Genomic DNA, 11237 nt, shown 5'->3' on the forward strand with positions numbered 1-11237 from the left:
TGTTGCCTGTTTTCATTGTAGCTCAAAAGGCCCCAAAAAAACCCCAAGGAAAACTTCAGACCACAGAAGATCTACTGAATGTTCAAAGTTCCGGTTTTTGTGGTGTAATTGAGGTCATAAAACCTAAAAGAAAAAAGAAAAATAAATGAAAATGAATGTCATAAAACCTTTAAGGAGATTGTATAGCCTATAAGTTTATGTAAGAAAGAGGCAAACATTGTATTGTGTCGTATTGTGGAAAAATAGCCGATCTACAAGCTCCCAACGTTGTGTTGGCTCCAGCAGCCAGCCAGGTGCCTGACACAGTTCCCAGCCAGCTTTATATCCTTCTCTCTCTCTGACCTCTGTCTGTGACCCGTGGAAGGCCTGGGAGGCCCTTTCTATTAACCACGGACTGGCTGACAGTTCATGAAATGTTTGCAGACCGGGGCGTGTTGCACATACCAAAACACGGAAGACAGATTATATATCACAACATAATGTTATATCTAGGGCTGTCAAAAAAATCGATTCGAGTTAGAATCGCGATTCTAATGCCGTCCGATTCAGAATCGATTCTCATTTTCCAATTTTTTTTTTTTTTTTTTTTTTTTTTCTTTTTCTTGCACAAATGTACCTGTACCTGACAGGTACATTTGTGCAAAAGAAAACAAAAAAAACATGCACAGGTACTACCTGTGCATGCAATGCATTATGGCCTGGGTTTCTGCATAGTGCATTTACTACCAGCTAAGCTAAGCCTGCCAATTGTATTTATTGTACACCTGTTTTAATACTAATGTATTGTTCTGGTATTGAGTGAGAAGAGATTTTGTAACTTTTGTACTGGTTCAAATTTGTGCAAGCTAAATATATGAGACATGTTCTTACTCTTGGATTTAACCTTTGTGTGTTTAAATCATTCAGTTGATAAAACCTTTACAATTATACAAGCTTTTTACTAAATGTACTCTGCTTTCATGGAGTAGAATCAGTAGATCATGCTAAAATTCTATTTAATTGTTTTTAATAAAAAACTGCTTTAGAATCGGAAAAAAAATCTTTTTTGAGAATCGGAAAAATCGAAAAGATCGTTTTTGAATCTAATCGCCACCCCAAGAATCGGAATCGAATCGTGGGACACCTAAAGATTCGCAGCCCTAGTTATATCATTGACTTAAATGGTGTTATATCAGGATAGTATGATAAAAAAAAAAAAGAAGTTAGATCTATGTCTTTTTCAGAAATTATACTTTGGACAGGTGGAAAACTTTAAACATGCAGAGTGACACATTAACTTTGCCTGGGTTACATCTTCTGTTTATTGTTTCATTAGCGCGAGCGTGACAAAATAGGCGACAGCGGTTGTTACACTGCTGCTCGCTGAGCACACATGACAAGACAACTAGGTTTCGACAGTGTTGTCACCGTTACGCTATATGCAGCGCGGAAGTAGCACGGACTCAAAGCTGTTATTCATAAACCAGTCAGTCGCGTCAGAAAAACCCTTGGTATCACCGAGTTAACTTTTCCACCGCTTTTTGGAAAATCCTGACGACGCACTTGATGGGAATTCCTGAGCTTAACCCATTCTGAACGGGGACCCATTTTGGTGTTAGCATCATGTCATGCTTTAGCTATTGAAAAATAGCAGATCTACAAGCTCGTAGCGCGCCACTCGGTGGCGCGCTACGAGCTTGTAGGTCTGCTATTTTTTTGAAAAATCAAAGAACGACTGACATTCTTTTAGAATCTGATCTCAGGTCAGAATGGGTTAATCAAACCAGTGTGTGTGTCCAGCGGAAACCTCGTATGAATCTGATCTCAGGTCAGAATGAGCTTCATCAGGAAACCGTTCTCGTTCCTGAAAAGTTAGCATGACGACGGCATAATATACGGTATAGAAGCAGCTATTGTCCTTACATTATTATTTATTTATTTCTAAGAAAGAAGAAAAAAAAGATTGAACCTCGTGCCTTATACCGATGATGTCATTGGTAGGCAGGTTTCTGAACTGTCCCGCAGCCTTCCTCCAAGACACGGAGCGAGTACACATAAAACATAAATTGATATAATTTATATATATACATATATATATTGTATATGATGATCAGGAAGAAAAACTGGCCTGACAAGGTGGTGGTTGGGGGGGGGGGATGAGACGGCAGGCAGCTGCCGTTGCGGTTCGGGCCGAGTGTGGCCGCGCTCACACTGCGATGACACGTACGGGGGGCAGCTGTGACCTTTGACCCCCAGCCTCATGTTGCGCCACGGTGGAAGCATGGCGTAGCGACTTTAGAATGTGGGGTTTGGCACAGCCACGCGTTGCCACACACACTAATCCAGACAGGCATTATGCAAGCGTCAGCACGCACGCACACACTGCAGTCACACACACACACACACACACACACACACACTTTAATTATAATCAGCACGCACGCACACACTGCAGTCACACACGCAGTCACACACACACACACACACACACACACACACACACACACACACACTTTAATTATAATGTCATTATTTTACGTGAGGACATCAACATTTTAGTATGGCAAATTTATGAATGCAATAAAATGTTTTCTGCCATTTACTGTAAGCCTATGCAAAGCCGGATTATTTTTCGCTGATGCACAAGCTCACAAAGCGTCGCGCTGCGACACGTTGTGAGCTTGTAGATCGGCTCCATGACACCCGGCACGTACGTGACACAAATTAGTATGAATGAGATTTAACTCTTAATTCCAAGCCGATTAAGCCCTGACCCGGATATCATTCTAATTGTGTCATCTAACTCTGCAAATCCTTTTCTACCATAAACAGCCATCTTGTTATATACGACCTGCAATGTCTATTTGACGGATTCTACAATAAGTGGGGGTATTAAATGTATAGTAACACACACACACACACACACACACACACACACTTCTCCTTCCTTCTGGCAGTACATCGATGTAGCTTTGTTATAATGAATTGCATTTCCAAATTTGTCACATATAGTGCTTTTCTAAGTGCTCTAAGCACTTGCACAACGGTGCATGGTTCATCCATTGGGAGGCGAAGCGGCTCCCTCCCCCACATTCACGCCCCACATGGTGCCAAAGCTAGCACCGACCGAGTCATTGAGGCAACGTGGGGTTCAGTGCCTTGCCCAAGGACACTTTGACATGTAGGACACAGGAGGAGGATCCGGGATTCGAACCACGACCCACGGAATCGTTGGACTGACCTGACTCTACCTGAGCGACAGCCACACCCGTTTGCCACTGTACAGTATAGTTGACCATGAAGTCCTATTCTATATTTTTTTATCCCACGATTTTGTAACCCATTTTTCACCCCTGTGTCAATCATCTAATGTGATCCTGGGCTCTACACACCCTCCACCAACCTAGTCCCCCATATATGGGGGACAAGGGGAGAGCAACGGACTTGACCTCATGCTTCCTTCATGCCTGAGTGTCCACGTTACTGTCCAAGAAGGCCTATTCTGGAACCACTATATCCTGCCACAGTTATTATAGGACATGTGAGGTGGTACGGTATCTGGATGAATGACGTGGAGGAGGTGTCTTTGCTGGGGGCCGCGGCATATCCCTTTGCCGGGTATACGTGTCTCCTCGAGGTGTGTGTGTGACCCCATCGTAGCATAGAAAGGACGCCCTGCAGAGTGGGTCGGTTTGCTGCGGCTGACTCCAGGTCATTGGGGTCGACGTTGGGGCCGCCTCCAAATCAGTTTCAGCTGGTCTTGGACCTGCACCTGGCTTCCTGCTGGCTGTCGGGTGCTGCCCATAAACCACTTGACAGGGGCAAACAAGTATAGTAACGCACATGCACACGCATGCACGCACGCACGCACGGCAGAGGAGGATATTATGGGATTTGGGGGGGTAATATAAATCATGATCATAAGACCACTATAGCTTAACCCATTCTGACCGGGCACCCATTTTGGTGTTGGCATCATGTTATGCTTTAGGTATTGAAAAATAGCAGATCTACAAGCTCATATCGCGCCACCGAGTGGCGCGATACGAGCTTGTAGGTCTGCTATTTTTGAAAAATCGAAGAGCGACTGACATTTTTAGAATCTGATCTCAGGTCAGAATGGGTTCGTCAGACCAGTGTGTGTCCGGCGGAAACCTCGTATGAATCTGATCTCAGGTCAGAATGGGTTAATCAAAGGCGTGAATCTATAGGTTTTTCTTTTTTCAAAAATGTTATCCCCGCGATTTTTGCAGCGGATCTTTTTTCACCCAGTGTCAACTATTAGGGATGTCCTGATACACTTTTTTCCCGTTCCCGATCCCATCCACGATATCACCATTCCTGTGCTGACCACGATACAGAATACCGATACCAGTGTTGTGTTTATAGCTATCTAGCTATATATATATATCTCGTGTTGTTTATTTACCTGCCTATAGTGTCAAGCTCTTACCCCATGTGTCGGATCGCTGGTTAGACTACCGATATGACAAATAAGGGCCGATATACCGATACGTTTCCGATACCGATACAGAATCGGGCGATCTTTAACCCATTCTGACCTGAGATCAGATTCTATAAACGTCTTCTACATCCTGACAGTTTTCTGATAAAGCTATGTTTCTATGTCAGTCGTTAGCAGACCTACAAGCTCGTATCGCGCCACTCGGTGGCGCGATATGAGCTTGTAGATCTGCTATTTTTAAATAGCTAGAGCACGACATGATGCCGACACCAAAATGGGTTCCCGTTCAGAATGGGTTAATACCTATATACCCTAGGGTTCACGAGGAGAACATGCAGACTCCACACGGAAAAGCCGTTTCGTCGTCAACCCCCGCCTCGGGTATAAGAGCACTGATGACGCGGAGGAGAGAACACACCCCCAACAACGCCCACAGCGGGAATCGAACCCGGGACCTTCTAGCTGTGAGGCGACGTCACTACTGACTGTGCCACCGTGCCCCCCGTTATAGGTTTTTCACCATTATTTTCAAAACACAACCTCAAGACTACGCAGTGACTCATCTCATAACTGACACACTCTCACACACACACACACACACACACACAGCCTGAACACTCCTGTGTCAGCATTTTCATGTGTACACACACACACACACACACACACACACACACACACACACACACACACAGAAAGAGATCGTATCCAGATGGGTAATTGCAGTGAGATATAAATAGAGGGCCAATGGTGAGGTATATAGGTTCACATTGAGTCCAGTGAGTTGGCTGGCTGTCATCTGTCTGTATGGATTTAGCATACATTATACACACTCTCACTTACTTGATTAAAAGCAGAAATTAGGGATGGTGTTCGATATGAAAATAACATGCCACGATTATTGTGGCAAAAAATAATAATTTCTAATCAAAATAAGCTTACAAACTTAAAATGCCACTATTGTTTACCACTTGAACCCACAGCATTCCTATTCTGCTGGGGACGTTTGCCATAAATAGCCGATCTACAAGCTCACAACGCGTTGCAAGCATGCGGGTAAATGGTGCATGTATATAGCACCTTTTATCCAAAGCGCTTTACATAGATTGTGCATTACATTCACCCGTTCACACACACATTCATACACCGATTGCTGGCGGAAGCCATGTAAGGTACCAACCAGCACATCGGGAGCAATTTGGGGTTCAGTGTCTTTGCCCAAGGACACTTCGACATGTAGACAGGAGGAGCCGGGATTCGAACCGCCGACCCATGGATCATTGGACGACCTGCTCTACCTCTTGAGCCACAGTCGCCCTGTGTGGGACACATAAGCCTTCAAGGCATACTTACTGAGCCCACCCCTTGCATCTACCAGCCCGACCCAGTAGACACTATCATGTGCCTATATTGGGTTGCAACTTGGATGGCGCAGTCCGACTGGGTCGGCTCAAGCGAACTTTGCAACGTTCGACACTGCGACTCGACTGACCTGAGATCAGATTCTAAAAATGTCAGTCGCTCTTCGATTTTTCAAAAATAGCAGACCTACAAGCTCGTATCGCGCCACTCGGTGGCGCGATATGAGCTTGTAGATCTGCTATTTTTCAATAGCTAAAGCATAACATGATGCTGACACCAAAATGGGTGCCCGTTCAGAATGGGCTAAAAGAGACTAATGGTTAGCAAGGCAAGCCACTGAGGCCGGTGCTGAGATGGGGTATTCTGTCTGTATTAGAATGAGACCGGTGCTGAGATTTGGGTATTCTGTCTATATTAGAATGAGACCGGTGCTGAGATGGGGTATTCTGTCTGTATTAGAATGAGACCGGTGCTGAGATTTGGGGTATTCTGTCTATATTAGAATGAGACAACGCCCAAATCCTGTAAACGAAAATAAAAAAATAAACTCCTGTAAAAAGAAATAAGCCTCACCCAGTCGTGAGGGGAAGCCTGTAGATATTTCTGGCAGAAAGCCTTGATTTTTGTCATTCTATATGGCTATTCTTGGCGTATACCAAAATGTTTTATGAAGCATAAAGGGTGGTACTGAATTTGCAGCTTAACAATCTAATTCCTCCTAGTGTATGACGGAGGACAATTTCATGCTGAATCTAAATCAAGCTCATCTCTCCAGACTCCTCCTCACCGGCAGACGGACACAACACCAGAAGGACATCAACTGATTTTGTCCTTGCAAAATGTGGCAAGAAAGTTGGGTACAAATGTAAAGCATTCTAGCCTATGTGTTCTGTGTTTTTAACCCATCATGTCGTGCTTTACCTATTGAAAAATAGCAGATCTACAAGCTCATATCGCGCCACCGAGTGGCGCGATACGAGCTTGTAGGTCTGCTATTTTTTTGAAAAATCGAAGAACGACTGACATTTTTAGAATCTGATCTCAGGTCAGAATGGGTTAATCAGACCAGTGTGTGTCCCAGTGGAAACCTCGTATGAATCTGATCTCAGGTCAGAATGGGTTAATTTGCAGTTGGTTTACTTTACAATGTTGTACCTTTTTGGTTTTATTTTGTAGTTTTTAATGTTTCCTGTGTTGCTCATGTTACCTGTCCTGTCTCACCTGTGATTTGCTCCACCTGTGTCCTGTTAGTCTTGTAGCCTATCCCTGTGTTGATTGTCTGTTAGTTTCACCTGTGTCCTGTCAAGGGGCGTATATAAAGACAGGGTTGTCTTTTGATCAGTAACTTGTGAGATCATTGTTGAATGTCACTGATGTCGCTCGTTCCTGGATTGTGATGAACAAACCTCTTGGCATTTAGACTGCTCTGCTTCTGCGCACCTCTCTGTCCTTACCTGAGATCAGATTCATACGAGGTTTCCACTGGACACACACTGGTCTGATTAACCCATTCTGACCTGAGATCAGATTCTAAAAATGTCAGTCGTTCTTCGATTTTTCAAAAAATAGCAGACCTACAAGCTCGTATCTCGCCACTCGGTGGCGCGATACGAGCTTGTAGATCTGCTATTTTTCAATAGCTAAAGCATAACATGATGCCAACACCAAAATGGGTGCCCGGTCAGAATGGGTTAATAAATGTATTCAATCAGTCAAAGAAATGTATAAAACACTTGACTCCCCCGTACCCATGCATTCCTGGGACTGATGGTATAGCCGACGTAGCCTACTTTGGTCACTCGTCCTCTCGTTTTCAAGACTCAAACGATACATTTGGTCTCTCCACCAAAAATGCAATATTAATTAGCATGTTCTGCCCTATTTCAAATATAAAGTTAAGTGCACTTGTCACTATCAGGGGCTATCACCATGTTGGCTTGTGGTGGACATTTTTTGTCAAAATATATTTTTTTGCCACGGACATACAAAGTGACTGGACAATAATGTTAACAGCTCTGTAACTCTGAGAGATCAAATAATAATAATAATAATAATAATACATTTTATTTATATGGCGCCTTTCAGGTCACTCAAGGTCGCCTAACAAAACAGAAAAATACAAAACAATAAAGCAAGTTTAAAAATACAGCAAGTTTAAAAAACACACAAAAGGCCTGCAGCAGACTTCTACTCAAGGTGGGAGTAGGCTTGTCTGAAAAGGTGAGTTTTGAGGTGGGATTTGAAGGTGGGGAGTGAGTCCATGTTTGAAATGAACAGAGTCAAAGGACAACTTTAGTTTTTTTCAACCAAGGTTCATGTTTTAGGTTATTAGAGAAATTAAAAGTGTTATTTTTTTTTTTTTTCATTTGCTGCTTTCTTTCATTTTAGGGATTTTAGCTGTTTTTGACAGGGGGCATTCGAGCATGGGGCTAAATAGGTATTATTTTACAAAATATTATGGCCATTTTTTTATTTTTTTATTTACTATAGTCCTAATAAACCCCAGGAAATTACATCTGGCCACAAACAAATAACAGTATCTACTGAATGTGAAGGTAGCCTACTGGGGCAAAGCCACACTGTGTGTCATATAGGCTCAATATGTCACTTTGACACATTCAGTAGAACTCGTGATATTTTGTGGCCAAATGAAATTCCCTGGGGTTTATTAGGAACTATAGTAAATAATTAAAAAGGAAATCGCTATAAAATGTTGTAAAAAAAATACATATTTAGCCCCATGCTCGAATTCCCCCGCCCCCTGTCAAAAACAGCTAAAACCCCTAAAACGAAAGAAAGCAGCAGATGGAAAAAAAAAATAACACTCATCTTTTACTTTCTCTAATAACCTAAAACATGAACCTTCGTTGAAAAAAAAACTAAAGTTGTCCCATTCTGAACGGGACCCATTTTGGTATTAGCATCATGTCGTGCTTTAGCTATTGAAAAATAGCAGATCTACAAGCTCATAGCGCGCCACCGAGTGGCGCGCTACGAGCTTGTAGGTCTGCTATTTTTCAATAATCGAAGAACGACTGACATTTTTAGAATCTGATCTCAGGTCAGAATGGGTTCATCAGACCAGTGTGTGTCCAGTGGAAACCTCGTATGAATCTGATCTCAGGTCAGAATGGTTTAAGGGGGTCCTTGAAAATAAAACATTTGAGAACCACTAGTACTACATAGTTGGACTCCTAATGTCAGTGTCATATAGTAAAAAAAAGTGCCTTTGCCAATATACCATAGCCTACGCAGAAGAACACTTTGAGACATTGACATTGGACGTTATGATCAAAATAAGAACATTATTAAGGGTGTGTCAAAAAAGAAAATCAAAAAATTGCCACACACAAGACCAACCAAGTCTTTGCCACGGAAACATTTGTCCGTGTACATACAGACAATCAGACATATTGACGACACCTGGTCGTATGGACGTATTATGAGCTTGAACATCGGCATCGGCTTGAACACCTGTGTACTGTTTTTTTCACCCATTAACCCATTCTGACCAGAGATCAGATTCATACGAGGTTTTCCACTGGACACACACTGGTCTGATGAACCCATTCTGACCTGAGATCAGATTCTAAAAAATGTCAGTCGTTCTTCGATTTTTCAAAAATAGCAGACCTACAAGCTCGTAGCGCGCCACTCGGTGGCGCGCTATGAGCTTGTAGATCTGCTATTTTTCAATAGCTAAAGCATAACATGATGCCGACACCAAAAGGGGTTCCGCCCAAAATGGGTTAAGACCTGAGGGCAATGACACCGGATGCCTTTCCGGGTTTAATGGGTTACGTTCTGAAATGTGTTTTCCTTTTTTGAAACAATTAGAATATAAAGTATGAAGTATACTTCATATAGGAAATGTTTAAAAAGGGGGGGGGGGGGGGGGGGGGGGTACCCATGGCCTATATACAAGTGGTTACGTGACCCAGAAACCCGGCATGCTCGCCTCTCTCACGCATGCCGGGGTCAGCGCGAGAGGTTATCTGGTTATCTTATACAGGTTCCCATGCATTCCATCTCTATACCTGCCATCACCCCCCTCTATTAAACACTGCTGGAAACTAACCAAGTACATATACCGGTATAGCAGTGGCGTGCACAGACATTTAGAGGGGCAGGTGCTCAAGTGAAAAAAAGGGCACCTTGTGCAGCGCATTTTGGGACGGGAACCCATTTTGGTGCTTTAGCTATTTAAAAATAGCAGATCTACAAGCTCATAGCGCACCACCGAGTGGCGCGCTACGAGCTTGTAGGTCTGCTATTTTTCTTTAATCGAAGAACCACTGACATAGAAACATAGCTTTAGATTGTGGGGGCCTAAATAATATAGTAGAAGCGTTTTTTTATCAAGATTTGATCAATGTCACCGCATGGTCCACACACTACAAATTAAGGGGAAAAAAGAGCAAAATTGCCAAAAGGGCAGGGGGTGCTCTAGCACCCCCTAGTGTCTATCTGTGCACGCCACTGAAACTAACCAAGTATACCGGTATAGTCAACTATGTTGCTGAAGCACACTTCTAAAGGTCATTACACACTGGCGAATTAGCGACGCGATATATTCGTGCGAATAATTCGCATTTAAAAAAAAACAATTGAAGTCCATGCAAGCTTCCACATCAGTGGCGAATGTGCGAATGTGCGAAAATGCGACCGTTTTCGCTTTTATTTGTTCGCTCTGGTGTCGTATTTTGCAGAGATTCGCAGGCGAACTGCAACATGCAATATTTCGCATTTTCAGATCGCTTATTCGCATCGCGTCGCTAATTCGCCAGTGTGTAATGACCTTAAGACATACTTTTACTTTACATGAATACAGCAGTGTTTTGATACTTCTTCTACTTCACTACAGGCATTTTTTTCTTACTCCATTACTAGCCAATGTACAAGCTACAAATCTTTCATTTCGTTTTTTTTTAATATATATATTACATTTTTGTTACATTACATTTTTTATGTTTTTTAAAGAATGCGACAAAACAATTACTTTTACTTTGGTACTATAAGCATATTTTGATACTTTTGTACTCAATTTGCTCAAGTGAAATGTTTAGTAGAGAGAGGACTTTTATTTCCACAGTATTAATACTTTTTTTTACAAAAGTCTTATTACTACCTCCACCACTGCTAAGTGAAATGAGGAAGGTCTGTGTTTTTAACAAGCCTTTTCAGGGACCCTCCCGACCCCCTCCTGATAAGGACTTAACCCATTCTGAACGGGCACCCATTTTGGTGTCGGCATCATGTTATGCTTTAGCTATTGAAAAATAGCAGATCTACAAGCTCATATCGCGCCACCGAGTGGCGCGATACGAGCTTGTAGGTCTGCTATTTTTTGAAAAATCGAAGAACGACTGACATTTTTAGAATCTGATCTCAGGTCAGAATGGGTTCGTCAGACCAGTGTGTGTGTGTCCAGTGG

This window comes from Protomyctophum parallelum (assembly GCF_964188405.1).
Source record: "Protomyctophum parallelum genome assembly, chromosome: 23".
In the NCBI taxonomy this organism is placed as follows: Eukaryota; Metazoa; Chordata; class Actinopteri; order Myctophiformes; family Myctophidae; genus Protomyctophum; species Protomyctophum parallelum.